The sequence below is a fragment of the Anopheles gambiae genome, chromosome 3 (genome assembly GCF_943734735.2).
Source record: "Anopheles gambiae chromosome 3, idAnoGambNW_F1_1, whole genome shotgun sequence".
Classification (NCBI taxonomy): domain Eukaryota; kingdom Metazoa; phylum Arthropoda; class Insecta; order Diptera; family Culicidae; genus Anopheles; species Anopheles gambiae.
Window position 1 is genome coordinate 86,510,548 of NC_064602.1, and position 18,946 is coordinate 86,529,493.

General features: G+C 41.8%; 1 long non-coding RNA gene across 2 annotated transcripts in view; it reads left to right on the forward strand.

The window, feature by feature from the left end:
* The window catches only part of LOC133393785 (uncharacterized), a 344,205-nt gene that overhangs the window by 194,778 nt on the left and 130,481 nt on the right, over nt 1-18,946 (forward strand). Inside the window, exons 4-6 of one of the 2 annotated variants that reach the window (XR_009766388.1) lie at nt 2,199-2,296; nt 2,361-2,714; nt 2,821-2,887. This is a non-coding gene — a long non-coding RNA (uncharacterized LOC133393785). The remainder of the gene's footprint in view (nt 1-2,198; nt 2,297-2,360; nt 2,715-2,820; nt 2,888-18,946) is intronic. The other variant, XR_009766387.1, reaches the window with a different exon arrangement.

Sequence of the window (18,946 nt, forward strand, 5' to 3'; positions counted from 1 at the left end):
AATTTTGAAACATTTTTCCACTGGTTTGGCGTAGTCCGCACTGAGCATTGGACAGGGAATGCCGCAAAAGACTTAATTCTTTGTTCCCGGGGGGTTTTTTCCGTGTGTTGATGTTGGTTCCACTTCACTACACATTGTGGAGCGGTTTTTATTTACCTTGAACCGGGGGACTTAGAATACAGATTACAGGAACATTGGGATGGGAAATTTGTCCTACAGGAAGTATTCCTACAGGAAGAGAAAGCAATGAAGCGAATGTGAAAATGGGCATCTTTTAACAGTTGTTGATAATTTCCCGGGAGACTTTATCGCCTCAGGTTACTGCCTGGAATTTGATGTGTAGATGTAATTCCAATATCATGACACAAGAATATTCTCTGAAAACTTCTTTCAATTATTCATAACACTTCAAACGCGTAAAGGTCTATTGCCTTTATTGTTTATTACCTACGGTTGACCAATGTCATGAATTCCAGTATCTTAAAAATGTTTTATCGTGATCTTAACCAATGATCAGACATATTTCAATCATCGATTAGAAATTCCTATCATTAAAAATATCTTCTTTCGTTTTTCGTCTTGTTCATCCACTGTAAACATTGTATTGGAAGTGATCGATTTATGGGCATAAACTACAATTGTGTTTTTAACCAACTTGCGTACCTTGAAGTATGTACGATCATTTTTAGAACTAATAAGCCTGAGGGTTTTGCTTTTTGCTTTTTATTTTATATCACTCTACCAGCAAACAGTGCACCAGGTGAGCCAAAACTTTCTTTCCAACGAGGTTCCAACCTTACCGCAGGAGTAAAAATCTCCCACAGAATTCCACCTTCATCCCACCCGACCGAGGAATTTGCTTGGCCCAAATTTCAATTAAAATCCTAATAAATCAACATGACGGCCAAAAACCTTTGCCGTCGCAAGCACAAGACATTGCAAAGACCCTTATCCTGTGGGATGCACGTCAAGCTAGTAATTGTAACAAAAGAAAAAGAATCCCGGGGCTAAAAATACCTCCGCCAAAATCGCTGGCTCGCGGCGAGTCGCTCGGTCGAGCATCGAAGAGCGTGCGAAAACCACCGAAGAAAGAAGAAGTTAAAAAGTCCTTCCTTGGCAGAGTGGTTGATGTCAGAGTTTTCTGACTGCGCTGAAGTTGGTTCGAAATTTTTCGGTTTGATTAAAAGCAAACGATCGATGGAAGGGTGGCCGTGTGGATGGGCGAAGAGGCGTGGGGCTTGCTGAGGTCGTTCAGTGCTTATCGATCAATCCGGCGAACAGGCTGAACAGTAGTGTGTACACGTTCCTGTTTAAAACTTGATCTATTGCTTTCTTATCGGGATGATGGCAAAAAATCGGGAGCGCCTTGCAAAAAATGGAATCAAAAGCCCATCGATGAGGAAGGAATGGAAGAACGGTAGACGCTGGAAGTGGATCAAAGCGTTTCGGGTGTTGGAGCGTAGCGCGTTCGCCAGGGTGAAGATGATATCAGAGAGCTTGATGGTTCGCGCAGTAGGCGGCAAACTGCTCCAGAGCAGTATACTGGTGCTAGACCACAAAGAATAAAACCGCAGGATACACACACTCCCAAAGAGAGGACTTCACAATCTCGTCCTTACGGAGAAGTAAGTGTTTATTTCCCGTCCCCGAAACAAAACCAGCGTTTGGCAGAGGGATAGAATGTATTGATTCGCCCGTTGGTACCTAACAGGGAAAGAACGCACAGGGCGTCCTAGTGCGTTCTTCCCTGTTTTTTGCCGAGCCTTTGCTTTGATGTGTGTATTAGCACATTACAAGACGGAGTAGGGCGACATTGCCGTCGTTTCGGTTCCAGTGAAGTGTGCAAGATAAGAAAATGCGGTTGTTGGAAACTCTCCTGCAGGGTAGGAGGCTAAAAACGAAAAAAAAATACACACAGCAGTGGCAAGATTTGACAGCTTCGGTGCCTGTTAAGGACCATTTTCCAACACATAAAGCAGCGCAGCAGTAGTAGCAGTAGTAGGCCTCGCTTTTGCCACATCTCTGTACGGGCGCAGTGGCGTAGCTCTGTGGTTTTTGTTTGAGGTTTCCTTTTACTGCCGCGTTGGAAGATTGTAAATAAATCAAACGCGTGATTTATTTCGTGCGCAGCGTAAAACCGTAATCAGATTGAAATCGGGCAGTTAATTATACTTTTATTTCTACTCTCTTCTTCCTAGGACGATTTCGACGGAGGGCTTGTTAGCGATGGAAGCAGACCGTCTTAGTTTGCTGGTGATATCGCACTGGAAGGAAGGTGTCGAGAGCTGTCAGATCTGTAAGTAGAATGTAATTTCCAGCAGAAAAAGCTATTTCTATCTTTATAAAACATCTCTTTGTAGGTGGAGGACGCCACAGTATGGTTTTTGTTATCAGCTGGGTGTAAAATTTCGCCCTCTCTTCCTGCCTCACGACACCTGTCATCCGTCAAACGAACCGGTGTGGACTTGTTTTGCAATCCAGCCAAAGGCTCCTAACGGCCTTGTCCAGATTGTTCCAGTTTGAGGTGGCTTGTTGTCGCCCTAGAATCTTATCAATCCTGTCCACTAACTGTGCGGGTGTGTGTGTGTGCTTTTGATGGAGCCATGCAGGCTTGTTTACGGAGCTGATTAGATGCATCTTTATTATCGCGCAATGGTACAATGTTGTTTCTCCTACGAGTTTCTATCATCGACACGTTACTTTTCCTCGGGAAGGTGGGAAGAAAGCAATGATCGTTGACGATAAGACTCTGCTTATTGTGTCTACAAGAGTATGACAGTTTTTAATCAATCTGTTTTTTTTTTGCTTCTTTCGTTCAAGTGTTTACGGTGTTGTTTGAAGGTGAACTACCTGCTTGCCTAATCACCTTGCTCAACAGGAAGCACAGGTAAGTTTTTTTCCCTGCGCCGTTACGACCTTCTTTATCCAAAACAAGCTCGATGTCAAACTAATGGCAACTGGTGCTGCTGCTCATTGGCTGAGGGTTCGAGTGGTGTCAAATCGATCGAACAAATCAGTCCTATACCCGTCGACGTATGTACCGTACCTACTTACCTGTTCCCTTCGTTCCTATCGCATAATTCAACCAGATTACACCTGATCGATATGATGATCGATCGGAACAAACAACTCGTAAGGGGTTTAATGTTTGTTGAGTGAGGGAATCGAAACTGGTAGACAAATAGAGTCCCAAAAATGTACCTTTTCTTTCGCCACGGGTAAGGGTCTGGCTAGTCGGGATCAGAACGATAGCTCGTTTTACGATAATTACTATCTAATTGTTTGGCTAAAGGTCGACTAAAGATGGCCGGTTGCATCAATCAATCAACGAATCAATCATCTAGCGAGGGGACTAGGCTGTAATTAAGCTTTCGACAGCGTGATATCTACCGTGTAGATGATGTATTTCTTTTTTAAAAAGGCATGTCAGTTCCTCAGTTGTTGAATTAGGCTCACAAGCTTCCGCAGTGCAACAATTATTGATGTATTAAGAAATTTTGCAACATCTGTTTGACAAATTCAACCCTGCTTATTGGAAGACGTTATCATGTTAACCACTTTCTACTTCCTGGTTTTATGCACGTTTAAAGCCACTGTAAACACATTCAACTCCAAACGAAGCGGTTTCCCCTGGTCCGATAAACCTGTTCCACGAGAGTTGAACACGATTCGCCCCGGTTTTAAAAGGGCAAATATTATTGCTCGGCCGGGGCAAATCCATTGTCTCCTGTTGCTGTTTGCTTCCCATTTAAGCGCGACGATTGTTTTGTCGAGCGAACTGTCTCGAGTGGCGTTACCCCGTTGCGCTATCAGCCCATTGCTGGTCGTTGGTTGCATTAAACAAATCTACCTTCCTACCTACCTACCGTCCCTGCTTGTTGCATAATAGTCCTTCTCTTGGCAGTGGAAAGGGTCCCTGGAAGGGGTAAAACCTGACCTACCTATCTACCCCGGATAATGTTCTCGCCGCGTGGTGGAGGAGCCAGCTGAAGCTTATCAGTTTTCCCTCGATGCGGCCAAGGAAGTTGTCCACTGGTGCACTCGAGATGCTCGAACACCGTACCGTGTGTGTCTATGTGTGTTTGGTGGGGGTGGTGGTTGGTGTGTAATCATCATGTGGACGACACTCGAGAGTGCTAGTAGTCTCCCGTATCGGTGTAACACTTGTTTGCCGTCCCGAAGCGTAAACAAACCAAAGTGTTTTCCAACCGATTACATGATGATAAGTATAACGAAACGGTGCATGCCTAATCCTTTCTTTGCCCTTCCCCCTGCCATGCGGTACGTTGATCTCGTGTGTATTTTTTCTTACTTTTTGTGGCTGACAGGAACAAGTTCTTCGGTTCTTACGATGTAACACATTGTTTCTTTAAACGCTCTTTCAAATTACTCAAATTAAGAATGATCCCTTAAGAATTTTTAAACCTGATTACATTTTTCATTATAAGTTCACTGGGAACTATCAAAGCTTACTATTTATTAAGTTATCTTAAATTTTTATCAACAAACGATATTTGTACTATATCGGATTAGCCTAGATAAGCCATTTTCTGACGGACTTTGTACATACAAATTATCTAAATCTTTAAATATACAGCGCACATTAAGAGTCACACAACATCGCGAGGGATACTATTTACCCACTCCAAACACTATAAGTTGATGCGTGTTAGCCAGCGTAGAACTTATATCCATATGTCATGCTGGCTATTATAGCTACCTTATAAGTTTTCGAAGTTTTTATCGAAATGTTGAAGAAAATCTTCAAATGTAATGTTGAGGAGCCGATGATGTGGCCAAGAGGATAGTGCAAGATCATATCAAAGATTGCTATAAGATCGCCTAGTTGATATTTTGTTGTTTTAAAAATGAGTTATGAGTTTTATTTAATATTGAATGAAGGTTCTTGAATATACTGTGTTGTTACTTCTCCAAAAAAGTGCATTTATTTATTGGAATCGTTTTTCGGAAGAATCGTTATTAAAAATAAACATTGAGCATTCAGTTTATTGACTTAATAATAGCATCTTCTCATTAGAATGGCATAGCTTAGGGTTTATTGTTTTGAATATCCTGGAAAATGATCAACTTATTGGTGTTGCCGAACATCTCTGGGAATGTCTAGACGTAATTGGTTATTCGGTATAATCCTTCAAGTGTTTTTTGGTATGGCATCGGAGCTCTGGCCCTGTAATTGATACGCCTACACAGGGTGGTATTGGATTATCTGTAAAATACATAAAAGATTTTGAATATCGTTGTTAGTCTCAATTGACGTAGAAATCAATCTAAAATTCGAGGTATTATGTCTCAAGTGGCAAACTTCTTAGTTTATTTCAAACGCAGTTCTTTTAAATTGCTCAAAAATATTTTCTTAATGAAAAAAGCAGAATTGATTATGTCAAGATTCAGAATTAGCCAGATATTTATGATCTCCAAACATAAAATCTGAGTAATAATCTCATACTATTACTAGAAGATTCTTCTATTTCGACCTTCTGGTCCCGGATACTCGGCTGTAAATCCAACGCGACCAAGACGAAGGTGAGAAACACAATATAATATCCACATTGTGAAAAGCATCTTAAGCCATTGCAGGACTTTGTAGAGCTGCAGAACAAACAGTGCTCTTCGTTCTGCTCCAGTTAAAAACATTGTCCATTGCCATTCTCCTACGGCTTTTATGGTTCGGAAATACAGTACAATACACACCCTCATTCTTAGGACAAAATTCGCAACCGAGAAGAAATCCCCCACCGGGGAGGACACACCGGCACCAGCATGGGAAGTAAAATGCTATAGTAATAATATGAAATCAACCTTACAAAAGCTACCTCTGCTCTCCACTGTCCTTCCCTGGAGCGAGACACCGTAGCATCTTCCACGGGAATTCGAAGACACCCGCTCAACGCAGAGGCATTCAAAGATCTGTGAGCTCACGAGCGAAATCCCGTTTGTCTAACGCTTACGGCTCATGTATCTCCTGTTGCAGAACTGACAATCCGTGTTTTTTGTTTGTTCCGTACGAAAATGTAAGTGTGATGTGAGAAAATTTATTTCTCGGAATAAAGCGTCCTCTCTAACCTCTCGTCGCCATTGGAACAACGGGATGGATGGCCGTTGTAGCAACAAAGGAGGTTGGATTTGGATGGAGAAAAAGGCATCAAAACGTGGCTCGCATTGCATTGTGTGCCGTATGCGTTCCGTACCCCCGTGCTGCCCGTGGGATGGGATGGGAATCCAATGAAATGGAAACAATCCTTCACGCTATGTCACGCTACCGACCCTGTGTCACTTGTTTTTCGTGCGCTCGTCCTTGCTTTAATAAGAGCATCTCAGGGGTCCCTGAAGATGTTTTGAGCCGTGATCGCCTTTGCCTTTGCCTCTCAAAAGGGGCGAATAGAAGGGAGACATTAAGGGGAGACAAAAAGAAGGACGAAACGAAAAAAAAATCAAATCAAATCTTTTACGGATTATGATGGAAGCCCAAAAGCCCATTCGCCTTGTGTTGAGCGTCATCCCCGGGGGTATTGAAATGGCTTCAAACGGATTCTTCGTGCCTTCTTGTACTGTTGTTTTCCTTTTCTTGTTGTACCATAGTGTAGTGGGTATATTTTTTAAAGCATATTCGTCGTCCCTCTGAATTCGTATGTGTGAATGAGAAAACAAGAACACAAATCAATGGCCCCCGTATAGAGGAAATTAAAAGCAGAGAGGAAAAAAATCACAATATAGTGGAAAAGAAAGGAAGCTCTCTTCACAGGTCGTTTCAGAAAGGTCCCTGTTCACACCTGTGCCATCGTTTTGTGGCTCCTCCGGGGGAATGATGGTGGTTCCTTTTTTTTTACTTCAGGTTACCTTTCCGTTTCACCTATTCTACCATTTTTCGGGATTGGAAAAGAATGAGCATGGTTCGAAACAACTTTAATTTATGTTTTCTTGCCTTCGCTCCTTTTCTTCTCCTCATAATTGCTGGCATTGAATCCTTCCCAATGATGTCCCTTTTTTATTTCCTTCTGTTCTGTTTTATTTATTTTTTGGCAACCCAACGAGGAAGATTTTTAACCTCGATCGGATGCTACCGATAAGCTCCCGAACCTCCGAAATCCCTTTTTACCGTTGCTGAGGTGCAAGAGGTGCAGTGTTTCTCGGTTTTCTTTAACGTAGCAAGATCGCACAAAAAGCAGCCTTTTCGATTCTCCCTTTTCTCGAAGGGTACAAGTGCAAACGGTGGCGATCGATCATATGCGAATTGATTGTTTCGTTCGACGGGCACAGGTTGCTGGGCCCGTGGTGTGCGCTACCTGCTGCTTACAATTTACAATTTCGATTTCAAAGACGCTGACATGGATTTCGATCGGAGCCCAAAGTGATCCTTCATCAACCTGCGCATTAACATTAGGGTGACGAGTGCATTTTGCAGCAAGTGAAAGTTTGATCTTGCTGGGGGCACACCAGCTCGATTGTTCCATTCTTGCGCGGTGTGTGCACGCACCGGACTGTCATGGTGGATTAAATTTCACTCGCCGATCCGGGTCGGAAAATCGTCAAATTCTGCTGTATCGATGGAGCGTGGCAAAGGTTTAGCTTTCTTTTGTTTGATTTTTGCAACGGATTTTGTTTTCGTGTAGTCGAATGAAGAAAGGTAACCTTGGGCGTGCTTTTTGTTCCGTCAGGGTTATCAGAGGGAGCTATCGAATGACAGGTCTTTACGATGCTTTATGAATTCGATTGGACATTGTAAATATCACTTTAAGGTGAAATGATGAAGGTGAACTATAAAATATCTTTTACACTAGGACATTTGCTTCAAGTTCCTTTTTGATCAATTATCATTGCATGACCTTCAAATAATGCCCATATATTAGGACGTAGTCAACTATAGCATTAAATAACAATACTTGAAGGTCCTGTGTCCAGTTGTTTCTTGAGAATATTGATTTTTTTTGTTTTTATATTTATTTAATTACATTCTTTATTAATGCTTCTTCACATTTATATCAATGCAAGCGAAAAGATTTGAATAAAGTTTCAGAAAAAGGAAGAAAGGGTTTGAATAAAGTTTGACATCTAGTTAATAAAAGGATTTTACAACCGTAAGTTGGTTTGATTCTGGAGAATATTGATTGAATCATTGTTTTTCTTACTAGCAGGGAGTATGTTTTACTTCAGACGGTGTTGAACAGCACTGATGATCAGTATTGGGTAAAGTTCTGATATGCAATCCTAATGGGCAACGATTCACGTTTGGTAGTTAGATATTCCAAGTAGCGATGGTTGCAATTGGTCACAACCTGGAGTCAATTCCGATCCGACTCTGAAAGGCAGGCCCGACAAACATTATCCGGAGTCGTTCGGAATCGCCCGGAGTCGTAGTCGCAGTCGTCCGAAGTCGGAATCGTCCGAAGTCGTAGTCGTTCTGAGCTGGAGTTATACGGAGTTGGAGTCGACGAGACTAGAGCTAAATCAATATGAGTAGAGTCCCATAATTACGGGAATTACAAATTACAAAAATAACTTTACACGACGATTTGTCTCGGGGTTTTTTGTATTCGTAGTCAACTTAAGTTAAGCAAAATATTATCTTAAAGGTAAGATACTGGAAATCTACAAAAAACTTTATTCAGTGCACGCACATTACTCATGATTGTGGACTTAATTTCTAATGCTTTCCTTTCAAAAAGAATCGTTCTCCCTTCCTGCCAAAACCTGTTTGCATAAAGTCCAATTTCATCACATCTCTCAAACATTACATGCTTCGAGGTAAATACCAAAACCACACCTAAACCGTCGCTGCCGTAAACGGAATTGGAAATGCTGCAAATATCCCAGAAGCTACTACCAAACCCCGCGTTCCTCGCGCAAGGCGCACCGGAATGACCACGGTTGAAACGTCTTCGCATCTGCCCCGATGCTTGCGGGCAAGTCCCTCCGCCGACGCGTTTGGATTTACGAAACGTTTTAATCAAATTATAGCTTCCTGGGGAATTGGTCAGATTAACTTTCGCGTCGGAAGGAGGGAAGTGGCCTCTGCTGCACTGGACAGAACTCGCAGCGCCATGAAACGATTACGGGATGATGAACTGAGATGGTGATGGGAGGGATGGATAAACTTTGTTTTTCCGGTGCTTTGTTCTTATGCCTCTTGTTTCGTTTTCCCCTGCTGTGGATGACGCTCGATGAGCTTGTCCTTTAAGTTGAGTTCTCTGGGATGGGCAGGCTTGGCACCTTCTTGTAGGGCGGTAGACAGTGTTTTTCTTCAGCGTATCTTCATTAAGTCTCGTTTGTGTAATAATATTTGCTAACACTTTTAGGGGTGATGTGCTGGGTGACACTGGTTTACTTGGTCCGCTAGCTTTCCCCCAAGAGAGGCGATCCAAATAGTCCAATTGCCACAAAACCATTTTGAGCAGGCATAATGAAAATTATGATTTAGCTTTAGCCAGGATTAAACCACCGAGACTGTGGCGAGAAATCCATCCACCAAACAAAGGGAAGCCTTCATTTCCAGAGCCAGGAAAAACAAACACAAGGAACAAGTACAAACACGTGTCATAAACCATCCTAGAGCAACAAAGAAGTGCGCTCTATGGTTGGGGCGAAATTCACGAATAGGTTCAGCCATTTTTGCAATTTCTCTTACAGCCCAGCTTCTTCCGCCAGCATTCTACTGGGAAATCTTCGTACCGCACTGCCACGGTCACGCTGAGCTTCCATTTCATCCTTGTTTTGCCTGCCTGGTGTTGTAAAAATGGATTTCAGATCGTTTACCGAAATCGTTGCATGAAGTGAAGGTGCTAACTGAGTAGGTAGAGGAAAGAAAGTAAAAAAAAAACTCAGCGAAAAGATAGGAATACCTCTTGGAAAAAGAAACACAACGTGCTTCCGGGGAAAAAAATACGAAATTTGATTAAAATTTAAATCATCTTCACTTTCTTCGTTCCGCGTTGATGAAGGGGCTCGTTGCTAGAAAGGCCATCGAAACCACGGAGGAGCCATAGCTAGGAAGAAACAAGTTAATTCACAAACTGCCTCCTTCTCCGAAAGGATCTGTTCTGTGTTTTGTTTTTTTTTTCCTTTTCTGGTCAGTTCATTTTTTCTCCTCCTTTCTGCTGTAGAAATTGCGACCGATTTTCCGCAACTCGCCACGATAACTTGAGTAGTTGAGTTGGAGTTGGAGCGCTGGAGTAGGCCGTTTGTGTTGCAGTTTGGAGCGATTGTTCACTTTCAACGGGGATTAACTGCTGATGATTTGATGTGATGGTGGTGGTGGAAAATCGTTCAAAGTGTAATTTATTTTGTCTTTTCTAGTCCCCTCTGATTGAGAGCAGATAAGTTTCCACTTGCACACTTCCAACATTACCTTTTTGGTACGGGGTTTTTTGGTTTGTTTGCTATGAATGTGCGATGAATTCATCCTCATCGGTCCTTCTCGATATAAAGAATATATTTTACGCGAAGATGAGTTTCAGTTTCTTAATCACACTTTATTGGATTGATTGGTGGGAGTGAGCTCTCTATTTAGGTCGTTCTTGTCACACTTTTCATCCGGTGGAAAGTTTCCTATCGCAAAACCCATCGATCTATTGGAAGCTGTTTGGAGGAGCTGTTTTGATAAGGAAAGTGATTTCGGCTCGTAATGGAATGGATTTATGAGCGTTGTTCGAGTTAATGAAAAATGTACATTAATTTCGATTGAGATTTTTTTTTTCAACCAAAATAATGACCTTTTGGTGTTAGAGTCTGCAGTTTAATTTAGGAGATCAATCGTTGTATGACTGTATGAGGATTTAGTAAATTTAGGATCGTAACCTATAGAGACAAAATAAATAAAATAATTATGTCATAAAGTTAAGACATAATTCTTTTATTTTTATTATTCAAATTATTCATTATTTAGTATTATTTCTTTTACAGTAAAATTTTAAATATTTGATTTTATTTGACAGACAATATTTGAGACTCAATTAATTTGTTTCATAAACATTTTATCTTCTGAGATGGAAAAGCGACACGTGGACTAAAAAAAAACATCGTAACGACCTCCATAATCAGTTCAACCACACTCCACGCATGAAAACACCGGTGTACGTGAAGTGCATCATTACACAATGGTGGCAACGAGAGAATGAAGCGCCAATAGTAAGCAGCTAATCGTTCTATAATTAAAGTCGCATAAAAGATCAGGTCAGGTTAGCTTTCTGCTGCTGCTGCTGCTACACGGTTGCTACCAAGTTGCAGTTGCAAGTTGCAAAACATAACCCAAAACAAAAAAGAAAAGAATAACCCCTTAAATGGGAGCCCCCGGGAAACGGCTGCCCGATTATCGAATGTGGAAGCCTCCACTACTCCGCTCCGAAGAGGAACACATCGTGTGATAGGAGCAAATAAAGTAGCACACACACAAAAAAATAAAACAGCACGCTAGAGCGAATAGCTCTTTTCCCATCGATTTAACACTCGCAGAGTGCCTAAGGGCAGGGCAAGCGGTCGCATGGCTGCTGCTGGTGATGAGCTGTGAGAAAATTTCTCACCCACGGAGGAAAACCAATTGTCTGCTGCCGGTGAGGAGGAATGTGGTGCAAAATTCACCCTGTCCGGAGAGCGGCGGACAAGAGGATGTGGACAAGAATTTCCCTTTTGCGAGCGGCGCAGACACTGGACGCCGGTGCAAAAGGCAGTGTTTATTTACGTAATGGTCGCTACATTTCATGGAAGGTTAAGCAGCTTAAACTGTTGACATTGAGATGATTTGATTTCTTCTGGCGGAAACGAACCCCGGTGGTTGGTGGGCGATGTGGGTTTCGCCGGCACCCTGTTGCGGTTCAGTGGTCAGTTATTTTAACGACAGTGATGCGGGTTGCTGCATGGCGGCTGCTGCCGGTTTGCTGCAACTGTGTCTGAATTGTGTTTGCATATGATTGTTAAAATCGTTCATCATCAATTATGATGGCGAGGTGGCGGGGCGGGTTTGGATGCTTGTTGCATTATTTCTACCACAAAAAAAAAACAAAAACTGTCTTCACACAACTCCGTGTTTGAATTCCCATCAAGCGAATAAGGCGTTATTGATATTACTTTGTCGACGATGTATCGTATATAATGTTTGTTTATACTGTTGGAGTGAATTTGCACTGAAAAATGCATTCTAATTCTCCACAACAGTAGGTGACTGGCAAACCATTGATGTATATTAATGGCTATCTTTATAATTTGTTTTAATTTTTAGAATCAGCTCGATTATTTATGATAACTGACTTTTTTGTTATCGTTTGATGTATCATCCGCAAGCTATTAATGGGGCCCTTTCCGTTGTTTTTAGGTTAAAATTTCAGCCTGTCAGCTGTTTGCATTGTATAGCAGTTTTCGAGCAGCATCTAAGTGAGTATAAGATACAGGTGGGCTTATCCCAAGGTATATGAATTTAGAAGGCTGATTTTTATCGCTTCTGCTTCTGAATGAAGATTTTAAGAGTGTTTTGAGTCTTCGTCAAGCCTCAAAAAAGCTTGTTTGAGCAAAAATCAAAAAGTGATGTTCAAAATTGGTTTAAAAAATGATATGAGACCATCTGGACTACATACACTTTGATTCTATATTCTCTTCTCTTATCTCTTTAATCCACCTTGGGATAAATGTAAACAAACCCGTGTTTTCGAGCAGGTACTCGAATCTAATTCTAGCTTTGTGGCTAGAATAATCTAGACTGTGTGGTTTTGTATGGAGTGTTTACATGATTTCAGCCTCCAACTGTCAAACTCCATACAATAAACTGACTGGAATCGTGAAGGGCCCCAATAATCTTTAATTTTATCATTTTAGCCAAATAAAACAACACTGGCTTTGTGATGCTTAAACAGTATTTTCAGATGTTTGTTTCACTGTTTCGAAGATTTTTTTTGTAATTCACGTGGAAGAATTATGTCTATTTTGTAAAAAAGGTCTTTTTAACGATTATTTTAAACATTATTTTATACAATTAATTGTTCTTCGTTGACACTATCTATTAACATTGCTGAACACCAAGGTGACATTGACATTTCTTGACATTTGACACGTACAAACATACGAAATGCATACTTGGATTTTTCTACCAAATTCAACCAATTGCAGGAAAGTGAATAATGATCTGATTCGAACGATTAAAAAAAATAGTTTCTCTTTTCATTGAGAATATTTTCGAATGCGGGAAAAGAGGATCATAATGAAGTATCGAGCTGGAACTCGAAACGAAAGGTTTTTCGCTAGGCTCTACAGATGTATGTGGAATAACATAATTTATAAGGATCTCAACAAATTTGATATCGGACAAATCTGGCTCTATTTGATTAATTTTTAAATGCATTAATCTTTTTGATGTGTTTGATCTTTCGGAAACAACTGATTTTTGTGGTTGTCATTTTATGCGTAGTAATTGAAATTAAATTCCCTTTTAAATTTTCCCGATCCAAACAACCATCCAAAAGCAATTTTAGCTATAAATGCTGGAATACCCAAGAGAATACAATTTTGCACAATTATTTAACAATCATTATCAACTACCTACTAGTGCGTTCGTCCATTGGCATATACATTGTACCCAAACATATAAGCTTGTACCCATCGTAAATACGTACATCAATGACCCTTTTTGTTAGTATCCAGTTATTACATTGTATGATTTATTGAATCCCTCAATCCAGTACTCAGTTGGCACCATCGCACACTCATGCCCTCTGATATCCTTTCCGCGTGTCCTGTGGAACTGTTTCGCTAGTAACGAATTGCTCACAAAAAAGCACCCTCTAAGCGTACCCAACTTTGACACAATGTTGTAAAAGAGGTCGTCGTGCGGAAATTTAAATTACAAATAGCACACCAATCGGTTGATGGGGTGTACACACAGTTGTCTTTCTTGCGTGGCTCCCGGCTGGTGTTGGTTGTTTCGGTTCTGAAGCCCTTTTCCCAACCACTACCACCACCAGTGCCGCTGCTGTTTCGGTTGTGAATCACAACGTCAGACAGAGGGAATATGAAGAATGTACGGATTGGAAGTAAATTCATGACCGAATCAGCAATTCAAAAGTGCGGCTCCTCGGTGCGCTGGCCACCGAGCGGACAGTGGCACCGGACGACAAGTGGACAACCACTTACGATTTCGTGCCCATAAACGACCGACGCTGGCAGCTGGTTGGTCGTGTGGCGGTTGCGGTAGTTTTGATCTAAAATTTTGATGTAATTTATTTAAGCTGCAGCAAAACAGTGCTGATAGCTACATTGTTGCAAGCAGCCGGGCGGAGTGAAATCGCATGCAGTCGATGGTTGAGCGAAGAACGGACGGGTTGTTGCTGTGATTTTATGACGACGCACACGAATGCCGTGGTACTGATCGAACCTTCGGGGCATCGTTAAATTAACGGTACGGACACAGACACACACACACACTCTCTACAGGGATGGGGAGCTTGCTGCATTATTGAATTAACAGACAGACACGGTTAAAATGACTGTGCGCGGGCGCGGAAAGAAAATAGTGTTCGACGCCCATTTGTGGCAAAAGTTAAATGACAGCTGGTGCAGCTGAAGGGTGAATCACTTCGAACGATTTCCACTGTGGAGCCTTTTCTGATTGCCGTTAGCCGTTCTGCAACCGATTGGGAAATGGATGGGCCTGGGTCTAATTTTCAATTAGAGATGAGAAGGAAACGTAGGGTGTTGGGGATTTTTTTTCATCGGTACTTTGCCGATGAGACATTGTTTCAATTGCGTTTCAATACATGTAACGTTACAGGGAAACGGGACAGTGGAATTGCGGATTTTATGATGATGGTTTTAGCTTCTATTTCATTTCGCGGATTGATTTTGTTACTGTGTGTTACGGGTATGTTTTATTCATCGATGCCTGTCTGCGCCCTGAAATGTGTCATCGTTAATCAAACGTCTTCAGGCGTGCTTTCCTTGAGTTTTTTTTTGAAACTTGAAGTTCCTTTTGCAGCTAATTTCTTATCAGAAACCAAAGTGGCTGGAAAACAAGTTAAATAAACGGATATTAATTTGAAAAAGCAATTTAACTTTTACTCGATGAAGATTACCTAATCTTAGTGATATCGTACGGTTACCTCTTCATGATTTGCTTTTTTATAGGTTTAATAAGGGTCCTTACACCAATATCAACAGTTTGTATGGTGATACGAGCTTTCCTAAGAAACAAAATTGTGAACTCTATGATATTCCTACTTATCTAATACATAAAAAATCTCTCAAATTTTAACGACTTTGTAGTTGGCATAGTTCTCTGAAGGACCTTTTCTTCTTTATGTAGTGTCTTACATGCAAAACTTATTTATTCTGATTCTGATTCTGATTCTGATACTGAATAACGGATCGTTAGTAGCAGTCCAAAGCCAATTTGAAACATAATATTAAAATATGATGAACAGTTGAGTCAATCTAAATCAATTTATTGACTATTTCAAGTTGGAAAAGATAGCTATTAGAAAAGATCGCATATCGCTTTATATTGCAACAGGCAATTGATAAAACATCGCACGAAAACGACAAAAATGAGCTGCTTAGCAGCGTTCAAACATAAAGCTGTAAAATTGACAAAAAATAAAGAATTATAAAGCATCGATGCGAACAAAAACGCTTCACGCGGCTGTTTGATAACTCCAACTGCTCAAATCGTTTCCATCGGAAAGGAAACATTTGTTCCAGCGCATTTCTCCCGTGTGCTGCTGCGGTAAGTTGTTCTAACTCTATTCACGCCAAAAAGGCAGCGACAAAACCCACGAGGCGGCGGCGGGGCACCCAGTAAAATGGAAAGTTTTTGAGTTTGGCTGTTCACAGTTCGCTGTTTTCCTAGCTGCTTTTCCCGGGCAGCTCCCGCGTAGTGTTTTTTTTCCAGCGCTCTGCAGTGCTTTTTACCGGCGTTGTGATATCTCCCAGCAAAACTTTCGCGCAGTACAAATTCGTTCAAACAGCTGACACGCTAGTTGTGCAACTTGTCCCAATGCATTGTCGGGCTGGTTCGTGTGCAGGAGTTTTGGAGAGAAAAAAATAGACATCCTACCGAGCGTGTGCCTGCCGTGCTTTTGTTTTATGAACTTTTTAAGCATGTTTATTAAAAGTAAATTAAATTTTTCCCTCCCATGTCAACCAAACAAAAGCTGCACCCTGAAGCGCCTGGCCGGCGGCAGTGGGGAGGGGGTTTCGGACGTAAATTTAGCGTGTGCTTTAGCGCTCTTTCTCCCCACCAAGGGGTTTTGTGCTTGCTGTTCGGTGCCAAATACCGAAATACACACCGGTGGAAACATATGCTCTGCCAGCCTCAAACTCACACATACACACAGATAACAATCTGCAAAATGCTTAAGCACCATAGGGGAGTAGCATAAAATATGGTGAAACTTTTTACTAGCGCCTGGATAGGTTTTGCGCCGTATCCGGGGTTTGATTTTTGGGTTCTCACCCTAACTCCCCGTTCCCCTCCCCTCCCCCCCCCCCCTTAGTTTCCAGTACCACTGGTTCATGAAAATGAGTCTCGGACTTTCGGGGGCCAGTTTGACCGCGAGCACATCCGTTTCTACCTCACCCGCTGCCGCTTTGATTGTTTTGCAGTGAAACACATCAGCACAGAATTTGCAGCATTGTTTTTTCGTTTCTTCCAACTCCCCACGGTATGGGTTCGGTGTGATATTCGTATCCTTTTTTTTTTGGGGGTTGTGACAGTAGAAAAAGGTGAACACGCGGCATGGGTTTTTGCACGACCTCCCAGACAAAAAAAGCAGACAGGAAACAGATGCACTTGCACTAGTTTTGCCAAAGCTTCGGTGTGCCCGCGCACGGCAGCCACTGGCAGAAACAGTGTTACTTGTGTTCGCTGTGCTCGCTTCGTAGTTTGGAGTAAAAGTTTCACACTGTGAAAATTCATTTGTTCTCTTATCGAGCTGCGGGTGAGCAAGTGAAGATGTGCTGCTCGTGCTGCTGCTGCACTGTTAGAGTGAGTCAGTTTTTGCGTGTCGGTGAGTTGGCTGTTTGCAGAAAGGGACCTTCCGCAAAACTTCAGCCAAGGGGACAATAATGAACTGTCAAATGGGAACAAATAATAAAGTTATTTGATTTATCTTCCCTTGTGACCACCTGAGTCGCCCGGGAGGGATTGGTAGTTTATTGTCGCTTCGAGTGGAGTTCGCTCCGACCGAGTGATTTGCGTTGGCTAGACTGAGGAGGATCAAAGGAGGATCAGGAAGGAGGATAAAGATATGACACTTGCTGAATCTGTTTGAAGCAGTTAAAGGACAGTTTTTTGATGGCCTATGAAATGTTCTAGAAAAATAATATGTTTTACACAGCTTTAAAGTATGATTTGAATTATTATTTTAAGATATCCAACGGCAAGCAATAGATCGGATATTTTTTTGAAAACATTTTGATTTTTTTATTAATGGAACATTGTCACAGTAATTGCTCCATTTTTGTTTTCTATCTGCATTGACCGTTTACATATTGAGTGCTTGTGTCTGATTACGGTTGAAATGCTCCAAAATGAGTCTAATTGAAAGTTTTCAATATTTCCAATAGAGATTGCCTGTACAGCAGTGATGAGCTCTTTAGAGCGCACCCGCAATTCCGATCCGACTCCCGCTATTGTTAGTCCAATTTTGACTCCAGAAAAATTCGAACCACTAGTTCCGGGCGTGTCGTAGTCGTCCAAAGTGGTTCGGAGTCGAGGTCGTTCGGAGTCGTCCGGAGTTGAGATCGTCCGGAGTTGTTAAGCGTCGGAGTCGTCAAGAGCCGGCCGGAGTTGGAGTCATTCGGAGTCAACCGGAATTGGAGTTGGCAATAGTAGCCGTCCATTGCAATGTGCGTGTGATCAGGCATTTCATTTCGATTTGTTTTTTTGTCTTTCACTGTGCGCATGTAATTTGTTTACAGGCCTTTGTTTCGAAGACTCCAACCCCAACCGATACCATTCCAGGAGACTCCGGACGACTCCAGACAACTCCGAACGATTCTTAACGACTCCAGATGACTCTGAATACGAACGACTCCAGCCAACTCTTGACAACTCCGAACGACTCCAGGCGACTCCGGACGATTCCGAACGACTCCGGATAATGGTGGCTGGACTTAACTTCCGGAGTTGGTTTCAAAATTATCGGAGTCGACTCCAGATTTTTGCCAACTTTACTCATCACAATTATAAAGAGCTCTACTACAACGAGTACTAACTATTTCAATTCCACTACAAGTCACTTTTTCACCTTTTGAAGCGGTGTATAATTTTAACGACTCCAAGAAACCGTTAAACGAATTCATTTTGATCTAATTTTGTTGTTGTTACAATTTTAATACTTTTTTTAAAGAAGTTCAATGTAAATTGAATGGTGTGATATGGAAACTATTTCAATTAAATGATGTATTTGATCATTTTAAGGACTTTTATGCCTTTAATCAAATATGCATATCTTTTCACGATAACGTAGATGGGTTTAAGCTGTCTTGCATACATACTGACACAACATTCCAATACCCTCACTGGTAAGACGAGCACTCTATTGCTCGGTGGAACAATTACAAGCAATTCACAGCTTCCCCACAACTCGTGCAGTGCCCGCCGGGAAGGTTCACACTTTTATGTACGGATAAAGTTTTATCTTATAAGGATAGATAGGGAAGCGAAAACAAAAAACATTACCGCTATCGGCGGTACCAAATTGATCGTTCGTTCGTTCGACGAACCGGGGGAGTCTGGGGCAATGCACACGCACAGCAGGCAAAATCGCCCGATGGGGGGTAGGAAGCACTCTGCTGGAAAAGACCAAAACAAAAACATACCAATAAAATCGAAAAACGGAAAAGTTTGCTGGAAGGAACCATCGTCCCTTGAGGGAACTCCGGGCTCTTCATCATCGTTATCGTGTTTGGATGCAGAGTCTTGTTGGAGAGGATGAGACAACGATGAGTG